Below are 14,051 nucleotides of genomic sequence, written 5' to 3'. Positions count from 1 at the left end.
TTGGCTCTCACGAGAACTTTAATGTTGACTGATGTTAACCTAAAAAGAGGTGTTCGTTCGTACACACGTATCTTTTGTTATGTTTGCTAACCTATTACATTGTAAATCACTCTGTAGGAGATCACTTCTTCTTCGCCTTTCGTCTATCTCAGATATCAAGCTCTTCTCTGTAAATCTATCTCAAGATGTAACTGCTAAGAGAATATATCTATTTTGGCTACTTCTGTGTTTCCACGACATCCTCCGAAACATACCAAGACTATGAAAGAGAATTAAGAATATATCCTTCCTGCCTGCAGAGAGAGAGAGGGTGGGGGGGGGATGGAGAGAGAGGGAGATTATTATACATCTCCAGACACACTGCTGTTTGCGTTTGCAAACCATTCAATTACCCACCGACGGCTGTGTACGACACTTTAACACATAGTGTATCCAGTCCTGTATTACACAAGTACTAGGCCACCAAACATGAGATTCAAATTTGTTTACATTGACATGTGGGTATAAAATATAGTATTGCCTCTCATACACAGCGATGATTACGTATTCACATCTACACGTATAAATGTGTGATCCATACAGCCATGTGCCTGAGAACTGCCTTTCTTCGTGCAATAAAAACTGACACACTCTTATCAATATTGCACACACAAAAGCTACAACTATAAATGTGTATCAGGCGCCTACTTAAAAAACAATCTACTTTTAATTTCGAGGCTTGACTAAAATATCTTTGATGATTCAAACCCCGTAATTACAATATAGTTATACTGCAGTAATTCTGTGATAAATAAGTTTCTATGAGTTACTTTTGTTAAAAGCTTGCTCTATCATTTGATTACATTCATAAATGTTAAATGACAAATGTAATTTTCTAAAATAAACAAGCATATTTCCAAGAGATTCATAAAATCCTACCGAGAGACTTCACGTAAATTTCACCAGTTTGTTGAATATGATAATCTTGTGAGTTATATATATATATATATATATATATATATATATATAATATATATATATATATATAATATTATATATGTGTGTGTGTGTGTGTGTGAGTGTGTATGTGTAGTACATCCATATATATATAATATATATATATATATATATATATATATATATATATATATATTTATATATATATATATAGATATACTATATATATATACATATAATTACATATAAGCCATCTCTGCTAACATACACATAACTTAGGCATAAGGTTTCCCTGTTATGTACCAAATCAGTTGCTTCTCAGATGGGTGTTCAATTTCAGCAGGAGACTCAGTTTTACATTTCAGGGAATTTGGAATCATGAGAATGGCTTCTTCGCCGAGATATCTCAAGAGGAGTGTAAAAAAATCATCGTCTCGAAAAATGTTGCCATAACCTTCCTTAGTAGGGTCACTGGCGTTTAATAAGCGTGCTACAATTGTCGACATAGCTTTTCAAGGACCTCCAAAGCTTCCGGCAGAGATATGTCAAGACCTTCATCCATTTGATCCTGTCTGCGGATAGAAGGAATGACAGTTTATAATCAAGAGTTAAATATAGTTTCAGAGTGAATCATTCGGAAAGCGGGTTTCCTTTATGGGAATTTATCTTAATCGGGGTCATTTATTGTAATCGTTATTCACTTCAACTAATACAAATAGGAAGATAAATGGCAACGTAAAAAAACAAAACAAAACAACTTACCTCATGGCAGAGCTCATGGTGCCGTCTTTTTGTTCTGTCCCGTTCGCGTCGACGGGTAATATTGTAGAGGGACCTCCTTCGCTGAAGGATGAGGGACGAGTCGGTTGATCAGCTCCAACAGACGAGAGAGAAGAAGAATAATTCAAGGAGGGGAAACTATTGGTGCAGACGGAAGAATTAGCTGGTAAAGAAGAGTCTGACTTGAAAAATGGCAGGTCGAAAAATTCGTCTAAAATTGAGAGGTCCGAAAGAGAGAGGGAGGGATGTGACGTTGTAGGCTCAGGTGTGACGAAAGGTGCTGTTGAAGGTGGGATGGAGGAGGAGGAGGAGGAGGAGGAGAGGATAGGAGGAGGAGAGGAGGAGTGAGGAGGAGAGGAGGAGGAGGAGGAGGAGGAGAGGGAGGGGGAGGAGGAGGAGGAAACTAGAGGAGGCGAAATCTGAACAGAATCAGGAGAAATAAAGGACATTTGGCAAATGAGGTCAAAAGAGTGAGGTAAGGGAAGAGCAGGAGTGGGTGATGAAGGAGCAACTATTTCAGATGAGGAGGAGGGAAATGACGGCGACGACGAGGAAGATGAAATGGGACCAGGACAGGAGGAAGGAACTTGGTTGACGTTGTCAAAAGAGGGATGAGTGTGGCGAGACGAGACAACCGCTGGGGTGGTGGTAGACTCCGTGGAGGAAGGCGTAGGCAAAGAATAGTCAGGGTTACTTGAGGGGGCGTTTCCATGATGAATGATTTCCATAGGAGAGACAGCAGGAAGAGACGAGGGATGTGTGAATGATGATGAGGATGACGAGGAGGAAGTAGGATTGAGTGACGAGGAGGAGGCATCACAGGGGACATTAAACGCGCCGGAAATTGAGGAATCAGTGGATATAGTAGGCCCACCATTAACGAGCCGGGGAGAGGAACACGATGCTGCTGCCGTTGCAGAACAAGAAGGGTATTGGCCTTGAGAAAAATCCAAATGAGATGGAACGTAAACAAAGGATGGAATAAGGATACCGTAGGGGGATACTTGGGTTGTTTGGGGGGGAGGATTAGGCGCCCAAGCAGACGCATCGGGCTGCAGGGGCGCTGAGCGGGAGGTGGATGGGACAGCTGCAGCGGATGGCGAGGACGGGACCGAAGCCGACGCTGGAGGGGACAAGCCGTATCTCCTGAATCTCCCTGACCTGTAGGTGTCGGGGGCAGCGCAGAAGAGCCTGCTCGTCAGGAGGTGATCGCCGATCCGCTTCCTCAGGCGGTCAACTGTGAGACTCCGCACGTAAGGATGTGGACTCTCCTTCAGAGCCAGCAAGACCTCATTCAGAGATAAGTATCCTGAAACAATTATTATTGCTATTACTATTCTTATTAGTATTATTCAGTAGATGAAACCTATTCATAGAGAACAAGGCCACCAAAGGGGCCACTGGCTTGAAATTTAAACTTCCAAAGAATATGGTGTTCATTCGGGAGAAGGAAGACGAGAGAATGGGAAGTACGGAGAGAAAAGACCCCCTTATTAAAAGATAAAAAGAAAAAAAATTGATTAATAAATCAAAGCTAAAAATGTATGAAAATACAAGGAGAATAGTCCAATCAGCCATATTAAAACAGATTTTTTTAATGCGAAATGCCGTATTGTAAGTGACAATGTGCTATTTTACAGTAATACCAGATTCATGGCAAATACTGCTCTGTCAGAGTTTGACCATAGCAGTAACTAATGATGTGAGATGAGAGATTTGTAAAGTGAAAATACGTGATTTTTGTTGGGTGAAAATACGAAGTTGTCACAAGATTATAGCTTCCTATTTTTCATATTATAATGATAATGATATTAGAATAGTAGTCAAAACTGTTGAAATAATTTGGTGGTGTTTAGCATAAGTAATAATAATAAAGAAGAAGAAGAAGAAGAAGAAGAAGAAATCTATGATGATAAAACTAACATTGAAATACCAACGTAGAACCACCTTACCTGTGGGTGAAGCCGCAATGGCTTGGCAAATGAGACTCCCAAGAGGCGATCTCCTCGAAGGACGCGCCTTCTGCTTTGGAGGCCTTGGAGGAGCTGGAGAGAAAAGGGGAAAATTAAGGAATGATTGAGAGTTTGAAACAATTTCCCTTAAATTAGTTTCAGCGTCATTTTTTCGGAGTTCCATTTAGATATTTACGTTGAAGCTAATACTTCATGTAAGCCGCGTATTCTATCTGGATTGTTTAGTGAAAGGAATTGGAAAAAAAATAAACTCGTTCCTGCGACTAATTCTTGGGCTCTTTCTTTAAAGAGAGAGAGAGAGAGAGAGAGAGAGAGAGAGAGAGAGAGAGAGAGAGAGAGAGAGAGAGAGAGAGAGAAAACGTTATCTCTAATACTTTCTGAGCCAGGCATGTCCTATTTTCGATTAAGAGTCTACAATATGTGAAACATTACGCAAATTATTCGTACTGGAAGGAGTCGCATATTTCATTTACACAACCCAAAGAATGTTTCATTTTTCACTCTACTTATTCTTAATGGTTATGTTTATCCAACTCCTATAAATTACCGACAAAGACTAACAATCAAAATTAATTAAAATTAACTTCTACTCTACGACCCTAGACAATAAAAAATTGCGTTTTCAAAAAAGATTCAGACTTACTTCAAGCTTAGAAGGGGACAACATTAGTTAGTCTTAACATCGGTAAATAATAATTTGAAATCAAAACTAACCTTTTTGAGGCGCCATTATGAAAGCCTCCTGAATTTTTTTATTTTCTTATTAAGCCTCTGAGTAAGCCCACCTAGATTTGATGTTCACTGCGTTGTAGATAACGAGACTCAGACACAAATGAATTCAACGTTAACGAAGGGTGACATACCTGGCAAAGGGGGCGGGAAAACACCCGGATGTACGTCGGCCTTCGAGGCAAGATCAAAAGACGCCGACTAACCGACCTTTTAGCGGGTGCCAGAACAAACGGATGCCGATTCCGAAGAGGGATTTGGTATATCGGGTTGAAGACCCTTTCGGTGTCTTTAATTGTGAGCAATTATACCTGCGTGGAAATGACCACAAGGCCATAAGTTGTGTTTCCTTTCTCCATACCGTTTGGAAGCCTGCGACATATATATATATATATATATATATATAATATATATATATATATATATACAGTGTATATATATATACTATATACTAGTATATCTATATATATATATATATATATATATCTATATATAAATATATATATATATATATATATATAAATATATATATATATATACTATATATATATATATATATATATATATATATATATATAGAGTATAGATATATATAGTAGATATAGAGAGAGAAAGATAAAACATATATAAAAATAGATAGTATATTATTCTTAAATACTGATCGTATTAACGGATGGAAACACAAGAGGTAATTTTGTTTATAGATGACATTTACAAGGCGATGTGAGACATTTTTTATTGATTAATGAAAAAAAAAAAGCCTACAATCGAGAGTCGGGTGTAAAGCTGAGGAATGTTGACATTTGTGTTTATCCAGTTCATCCTAGACATTACTGAAAGAAAGGTTCCAACGTTCTGTAAATTGTTATGACTAGTTTTCGGTGGTATTAACGTCACTGTGAATAAAACTTCCAAAGATTAAGATTTGCCTTAACGACAGAAATGAGAAGCCTCAGATGGTGATTGAGAACCTCTCAGAGGCACCATCATGAAAACTCTCCAGAAGAGGGACTTTACCAGAGAGGAGTTTCTGAGTGCATCCACCAGTAGAGGAACAGAAGCGAACCGTTAACTGTTCTACAGAGAGAGTGTGGCTCTCCAGTGTCCCATTTTGAGCGCAGGAAATGCAATGGGGGCTTGGGGGGGGGGGGGGAGGCGACCGCCTGAGTGAAAATACGTTAAAAACAACGCCCACCGCTGAAGGCTAAGGAACCCGACAGACTGCAAATTTGACTTCAAAGACGCCGACGCCTGGAAGGGATTTGACCCTTTAAATATCATTCTCCTGGCGGTTGCTTCAATGAAGAGTAGTGACAGGTAAATAAACCGGGGCACAGAGCCATAAAACTCGCCCCTAATTGCAGGCGGGTGTGTTGTTTACAAAGTGACAGATTCGCGATGTTTGAAAAGAAGTTACCTTGCGAACGGCGAAAACGAGAACACGAAGAACATCTAAGTAAGTCAGGTCAATGTTCCCTTCACGACAGGCAGAGAAATTCTGAGACGCTTTGCCTGGTTCCGAAAGTAAAAGAGGGGAATGTACCTGCCCGTGGCAACCTGCGTTTCTGAGCCGAACGGTGCCAGTACAAAGGACGCCGACACCCAGGGGGATTTGACGTGTCAAATCCAAATTACTTTGCGGTATTTGTGATGAAGTGCTTTTCGCTAAGTGGGCATAGGCGCCAAACCATAAAAAATTGCCTGACCCTTCTATAGCTGAATCGAACTTTCCAGAAAGCTGGGTTTACTGCAGGACAAGATATGAGAACGCCTTGTATACTTCCTTTTTTATTTGAGACGCATATGCGTTTCTTTTAAAGGCTCACAGTAATTTCTTCAAGGATGGCTGAGTTGCGTCCGTACTAGTGACACTAATTTGATAGTCTCCTGGAAAATTGGAGCTGGACAGCGTTTTCGGTCATTCCTAAGCAAGTTTATTTAAGATGAAACATTTCCGTTCCGTAATGTAAGCGTTATTCGAGGGAAATTCTAATATCTCCGAATTTTGAATGAGACTAAAAGTTTCGTCCGCGATTCTGGCTAACCTTGGCGACCTTAAATAACAGAGGAGGTCTTAAAGACTAAAACCGAATAGAAATGAAAAAATATTACCTTATGAATGGCAATAAACATCGTCCTTTATTCTAAATGCAGTTGTTCTTTCAAAACCAAAGGAAGTTTAATGGAAATCTGGTTATTTATCAATTTCGTTACAAATATGAAGAATCTAGATATCTAATAAATCCTGAGATTTCCAGAATCTGAAATTCGTCCAGATTTCATATCGATTCTTATAAGTCACCAAATAAACAAGACAGATACGGCTATATAGTTCCAAAACGAACGAGGAATCGGAATGTTATAAGATGAAGGAATTCAAGAAAAGAGAGCAGACTGTCTAATTTGTCTGTCATTTCTTTCTGCCAATACGACAAGTTTTGGGGACTCAAGGAACCACAAGACTCTGGGTTTATCCCTACACGATCTAGGCCAACTTTCATCAGTTGAAAAAGAATGTTATTCTACCTAACAAGGTTTGTGTTTCACACTCAAAAAACACCACCAACAACAGAGAAGACAGGATAAAGCAAATGAGACTCATTGCTAAGTCAGTATGGATCTTTAATGCAGCTAAACAAGGCCTCCAAACTCTGCAGCTTCACCTGTACTATAGTCATACAAGAGAAAAATGTCAACAGATTGTCTTACGTAGATTAAATGACTAAAATATGAACACTAACCTTTTGGGGGTACCATTCTGGAAATGTTCTGGAAAACGGATTTCCGCCAAGTTTCTAGGACCGATGTTACCTCCACTGTAGACGGTGACACTATAAGACAGGATGCCCTCTGTCCTGGAAAGCAGGCACTGACCTGAAGACCCCACTGTAGCAGGTCAAAGAGAGCCGACCGACCGCTAATTGACTCCCGATCACAAGATGCCGACACCATAAGGGATTTGAGCCTTCGCGGCATCATTTACCTGCGGTTTCTTCAATAAAGAACACTAACAGGAAAATTGAACTTAGGAACGACACTTGTGGAACCCAGTGCTTCATTCCTGACGCCTTGGGATCTGCCTTGTTTACAGAGCGTAAACTTAAGAAGGTATTAAAACAAGATTAAAACAGGGTTTTATTCTCGATTCCAATTGAAATGCTTTCTTCACTGACTGTATATGGAGACTTCTAAGAATTTAATTGCTGACAGGAAGTTGAAATGTTATGCTAGGAAAGTTAATGAAATTTTTATATTCCCACATGATGTTGTCAGAGTTGTCAAAAATGGATCCCAATTTCTTCAACTGAATTTTTTTCGTCCAAAATATATTCTGGAAATTTCTTCGATGTATCTTTACTTCAAGTCCAAATATTGCCGCTTTGTTACACAACCATCATTTAGTGAGAAAGTATTTGTTAAACCCTCCATCGCTGATTTTGTGTTGTACAGGTCTTCTTAAAAGAAAAATTAAGAGTAGGTGTATGGATGGGAGAGACAACTGCTGTTTCTGAAATTGATAGAATGAATATAACTAAATGTTCATCAATCATGTTATTCAGAGCATGGTAATGTCAGTGAAAATTTCTTTCACTGGAATGAAGGATAATTACGGAATTCACTCTTGGTGGGACATCGTATGTGAAACCGAATTACGTTTTTTATGGGATGTACCATTTTAACTCTACAAATTTAAGAATGTATACTGATGAATCTGGAGTTTCTTTTAAGATAATGTATCATAGGAATGAAAATAGAATACTAAATATATCAAATTGGTGGATAACATTTCACTCAGACTGAAAATACAAAGTGAAAATATACCGGTATAGCACGTAAACAAACTATGCAATTTCCGTCCTTAGAGTAAGCTGCTACAGATTAAAAGTACGCAGTTGCATTTACCGTCTCAGTCAAATAAATACTCTCTCAGTTTGGGGCGCCAGAGTATGGCCTTTCTAAATTACATCCTGGCGTGTTTAGACACGATGTGAAATGGTTCTAGGGCCACTTTATGATTATAGATATACTTATAAGGAGAGTCAGGAAGTTTAATAAGATGAAGGCCAGGGAAGAAAAGTTGAATCTCTCTGGATCGCGAGTATAGTATATGGTTTCTGCACTGGGAGATCCGCTTGATGCGTGATCTTCCTTCCTGAAGGAATTGTCTAGGTTCTTGTCTTTGCTTTCGATATCTTTAAGTCAACTGAGTGTTTTCCACAAGGATCGGTTGTCTAGATTCCTCTTCATGGTTTCTCTCCTTAATTTAGTAAATATTTTTACAGAAGTCATACGGAAATGCCGTATTTTCTTTAACCGGTTGAAATTGCCACACAAAAGGTATCTTCTTTTATGTGTCAGATGAATCGCATTTTTCGCTTTTTTTTTCTTTTTTGTTACTCCTGAGGACTGAATCAGAATTACATTTAATCAAATAGCCGTAGATCTCCTCTTGACTAGATCCTTAATATTCCCGCCAAAATATCTTGCACTTTGCATTGTCATACACGATCGACTTCGGTGGACGAAAGCTTTCTCTCTGAACGTCTTTGCCAGGTTAAATATTATGCAAAATTAAGACTGGTGATTAAATAACCAAGCCTCTTTTCCTTTTAGGATAAATTGCAGGATTATTTGCTTGATGATATCTCATTCTTTGTTTCATTAATAAAGTCATAACTACTCCTAAGATAGCAGTTTTTTTTCTCTCTCATCCAATTGTCAGCTTATCATGCGTCTGTGCTTGAATATCCGAAACAATCATTTTTATTGCTTTTTAACTTCTCAATTATTATCCTGATATCTGAAAAGCAATCGACTTGGTTCTATCATGTAGATCATTTTTTCATATTTTTTTTATTATTATTATTTCCTTGAATCTCAGTTTGCGTTTATCTCAATATCATTTTTTTTTTTTTTTTTTTTTGAGGACATCATATCGGCCTTCATTCATTGCATCAGTGTGTGTGTGTGTACTGATTTTACTAAATAACGCGTATTTCTGCCATAGCCATTTTATATATGTAGATGACTGATATTTTCTCGAATATATATATATATATATATATATATATATATATATATATATATATATATATATATATATATATATATATATATATATATATATATATATAAATATATATATATATTATATTTATTATATATATATATATATATATATACCTATATATGTAATCTACTGGTCATTATTACTAGATACATATGTAATTGTTATAGCCACAATGCTATATAAAATATATATTTGAACCTTTCCTCTTGGCCCATTGGTATGTGATTAAAATAAAAATCGTTTCATCATGTACATTCTTTTATTGAAAAGAATGTAATCCTTTTTTAGAGGGGAAGTGGAGCATCATTAACAGCAAATCGGATACACGTAAATGTTCCTAATCATCCTGGTCTGTGTAGCCAGATTGCTCTAGGGTTGTGACCGGCTTCCGCAGTCAACCTGTGAAGAAGAAGACATCGTATTTGAGTAGAGCACTTTCCAAATCCATCCAGCATTTTTCATCATCACAATATAACACTTTATAAAGCTAAATTAGATTCCATATTGTCTGCATTCAATTCTACGTTAAGTTGACCGGAATTTAATCGGAAAAGTCATAAAAGAAGAAGAAAAGTCTTACATTGGCTGGCCAGTCGCAGGCAGTTATTTTCTCGTTCCAGTACAGGTCGTGATTGCAAGTGACTTCCCAAGCGATGCCTTCAGCCCCGCATTCACAGAACATGGAGCAGTGTTCCGGATGAGCAAAATACACTGGAAACTGCCCTTGTGGGTATGGGCATCCACGAGAAACTTGTGCAGGGCAGGCAATTAATTGGTCATCATTAGCACTGCTCAGGCAGTCGCTAGATATGGCCAGGAAGGCGATAGCGAAAATAAGGATCTTCATCTGTTGAGAAAAGAGAATGGAGTGAAGAGTTAGCTGATATTATTAATAGAGAAAAGAGAATGGAGTGAAGAGTTAGCTGATATTATTAATAGAGAAAAGAGAATGGAGTGAAGAGTTAGCTGATATTATTAATAGAGGAAAGAGAATGGAGTGAAGAGTTAGCTGATATTATTAATAGAGAAAAGAGAATGGAGTGAAGAGTTAGCTGATATTATTAATAGAGAAAAGAGAATGGAGTGAAGAGTTAGCTGATTTTATTAACAGAGAAAAGAGAATGGAGTGAAGGTTAGCTGATATTATTAATAGAGGAAAAGAGACTTGGAAGTGAAGAGTTAGCTGATATTATTAATAGAGAAAAGAGAATGGAGTGAAGAGTTAGCCGATATTATTAAAAACAAGTTTATCATATCAGAGAAAACACCATTTGTGATATTTCTCCAATTAATCTTATATTCCAATTGATATCCGTTCGTGGGTGCAGCAGTGTGAATTTCAAAAAATGTTTTTTTATTGATTTAACGTGCAAGCAAGATCTGCCACCTAAAAAAATGAAAATAAATAAATAAAAACAAGGTTTACCAGCATATTTTGACACTCCGCTCTTTGCTTTTGTCTGTTGATCATGTTACAGAGAAGTTCAGTTGCAGTGATTTACCTATATGACTACTGGACGTCTCCTTGGTATTAAAATGCAATTCCCAACACCCAGGTAGATTTCATAATGTTTCAGACTTGGAGACGCTCTTTCAAGGGAATCTCAGCCCACCAATTTCCCGTGAATCGGTTCAAACCCTTTCCCCTCCATCAAAAGTCGGTCACTTTGCCTTGTAGATAAATTATTATTTCTACAATAATATTAATAAATTATGTCTTCTCTCTACGAAGAGTGTGTCAAATGACAGACAAAATACAGAACGAACAGTTATAGCACTATTCAGAAAACAAAAAACCGACTAAAATGCAGAACGAATAGTTATAGTACTATTCACAAAACAAAAGACAGACTAAAATACAGAACGAACAGTTATAGTACTATTCAGAAAACAAAAGACAGACTAAAATACAGAACGAACAGTTATAGTACTATTCAGAAAACAAAAGACAGACTAAAATGCATGACGAACCCTCTTGGTACCGTCAAATGACTGTTAGTTGTTTCTCTTTACCTTTGCACTGGATACGTAACCAAGATTTCCGAGGAGCAAGTAGTGTTCTGAAGGGGATGAGGCTGTGATGGCTTGCCTGAGGCTCAAGACGTTTTATACCCTCCAGAACACAACGGACGATCGGTGAGGGTGACAAGAGGAGGAAGAGGTGGTTGGTGGTGGTGCCTGTGACGGATGAATGACGCAAGGTAATTGCGTCACTTCATTACCCTCAGGAAATCGTTTCATTCCTTGGGCAACAAAAAATGTAAACTGAATATCTGTGTTGATCCCGTTCTGAGCCCTTCAGGTTTCTTTATCTTGGTTGTATATTTGAGTCCAATTTCATGAGCCGCCAGGGAGTGTTCGGGTGATTTTTGCAGTCATCAAGTCACCGAATATTTTAGAGAAAAGCACATAGAGACACAATAATCTCAGCATGTTCATTTAAATTAGGTGGGGTAGAAATTCTATTTAATGAGCTCTAAATTTCTCTCGAAAGGCTCTTGTAGTAACCTCCAAAAAAATAAAGTGGAAATACACTTTGTGTCTATTTTCTTTTTAATAATATATTCTCTTAGGACAGAACCTTCGCTATGAGTTCACTGACTGTTAAATGTAACTTTTGACATATCCAAGTTCCGTACACCATTCTTTCAAATCTTAGAAACCTTTACCATTCTCTTGTTCTCAAAATTGACTGATTTATTTAAGAACCGTTTCCTCTTCAAATGAGATAAACCGACTGATGGCATCGTAAGTTTTCATTTATCAATCTAGTTCCGTTTAAAAAAATATATTCGCCCAAGTCTTTTAGAGTATTCTACGGTTTAGATATCTTTGCACAAGAATAAATAACGGTAAACTAACTTTTTCCTTCCATTCTATTGCAGATTAATGGCAGTTAATAATCAGAAAACATCACCATGTTGAAGACCACCTGTGATCCTGTAGAGGTTGATCCACGGTGTTTGAATAAGAGGCCAAAAGTCCTGAATATTTTAGAAAACAGTTGATCTTTGGTGTGAAAAATCGGGGAGACTTAACTACTGGTGAACAGACATAAAAAGCGAGAGATTTCAACACGACGGTTACCTGTGAAGGTAGAGAGAGAATCAGCTGGAAATGGTTCGAAGTTGCTTACGAAATTCCCTATAAATTCATGATTGTAGTTTATATTGTTGCAATGCCATTCTTAGCGGAAATTATGCTTTTTCTTTTCCCAAGTTCATACAGGGAGGATGGGAGTCAAGAAGGGCATCTATCCGTAAAACATCTGCCAAACCGGTTATGAAATTAGTCGTTCACTGAGCGTTAGAACCACCCGGAAGACTCGTTAAAATCAATGATCCCTGGCTAGGATTAAGCTGAGAAAAAAGAGAATCAGTAGCTATATCATCCACTGGCCAGGAAAGCCTATAATGCAATAATTGAACGCAATAATCCATATTTTTATTCAAGAGTTGCTTTCGCAGCCTTTGTAAACTTTCGGATCAGTTACACCTTAAAATTATCTAGAGCTGTTTATCCAGTTCAATATCACAATCTCTTAGGCCAAGCATGACGCCAGAACTGAATTAAAGCTAATCGCATCACAAATACTAGAAGTATTATACTTAAAACAAAGGTGATATCACAGCCCGCGTGTTGTTGAGACTGTCTGGTCTGAGAGGAAGGCGCAGTTATTTTTATTTTTTTTTTTAGCAAGGAAACGTCATCAGCTGGTAGTTTGTGTGATAATGTGCATCACTAATCATATTAATTACACAGTTAAACAAAGTTGAGACGGGTCACTTCTTGGTTGGGTGATCACTATGTAACGCCAGCCCCCGCTGGTACCTACATGAGACCTTTGAACTTTTATGAGGAAGAGACTGGGGCTAGAAATCTCACCCCCGAAAAGATTTGCTGAAAACCGATATGGCAACACTGTGTGTGTTTGAATGTGTTAGATATAATTGGTCCTATGCGTGACAGGGAACTCATAAGAGGTGACTAACATCTATATCATCTACTTGAGCCACTCTTTCCATAGGGAAAAGGAGTGTAGAGGCAAGATTCGTCACTAACCATAGTATTAATGCTATGCCGGAATTGTGCAATATGCCGATCCCAATTTACATCATTGCCACCTACTACAGTAACCCTGAGAGCTTCAATTATTTTCCAGCTGGCTCGTTCACACCCATTGGCTTCTGGTCTGAACGGAATAATGGTCACTTTTTGTTATTCCCATAACTTCTGCAAGACACTCTAATGCAGTGGTTCCCAAACTGGGGGAAATATCCTCCTGGGGGGCCGGCGGGGAATTTGAAGCTACCGGGGGGCAAGTAATTACACTACCTGCTAACTAAAAAAAAAATCTCAGATGGATTTTCTCATGTCCTTTTATCTGTTACTAACCGCCCTCTATGGCTATGCGGTTAGTTGTTACTAACCGCTCTCCATCCACTTTTCTCTGTAACTATGTGTTTATCAGTATATTTGTACATTTGAAAAATAAATTAGTAAATAGTCACAGTGTGTTTTAACTACTCTTTCCCTCATACATATGAAGGGGAAATCTGGAT

The 14,051-nt window shown here is 38.0% G+C and overlaps 1 long non-coding RNA gene across 1 annotated transcript; it reads right to left on the bottom strand.

Moving 5' to 3' along the window:
- Positions 1 to 9,729: 9,729 nt before the first annotated feature.
- On the bottom strand, positions 9,730 to 11,659 carry LOC135222079 (uncharacterized). Its single transcript, XR_010316167.1, has 3 exons — positions 11,503 to 11,659; positions 10,070 to 10,336; positions 9,730 to 9,888 (listed from the first exon to the last, which is right to left on the bottom strand). It is a non-coding gene; the product is annotated as an uncharacterized LOC135222079 (long non-coding RNA).
- Positions 11,660 to 14,051: the final 2,392 nt, after the last annotated feature.

Source organism: Macrobrachium nipponense, chromosome 20 (assembly GCF_015104395.2).
Source record: "Macrobrachium nipponense isolate FS-2020 chromosome 20, ASM1510439v2, whole genome shotgun sequence".
Taxonomy (NCBI): Eukaryota; Metazoa; Arthropoda; class Malacostraca; order Decapoda; family Palaemonidae; genus Macrobrachium; species Macrobrachium nipponense.
This window is presented reverse-complemented; position numbering and strand designations above follow the sequence as displayed.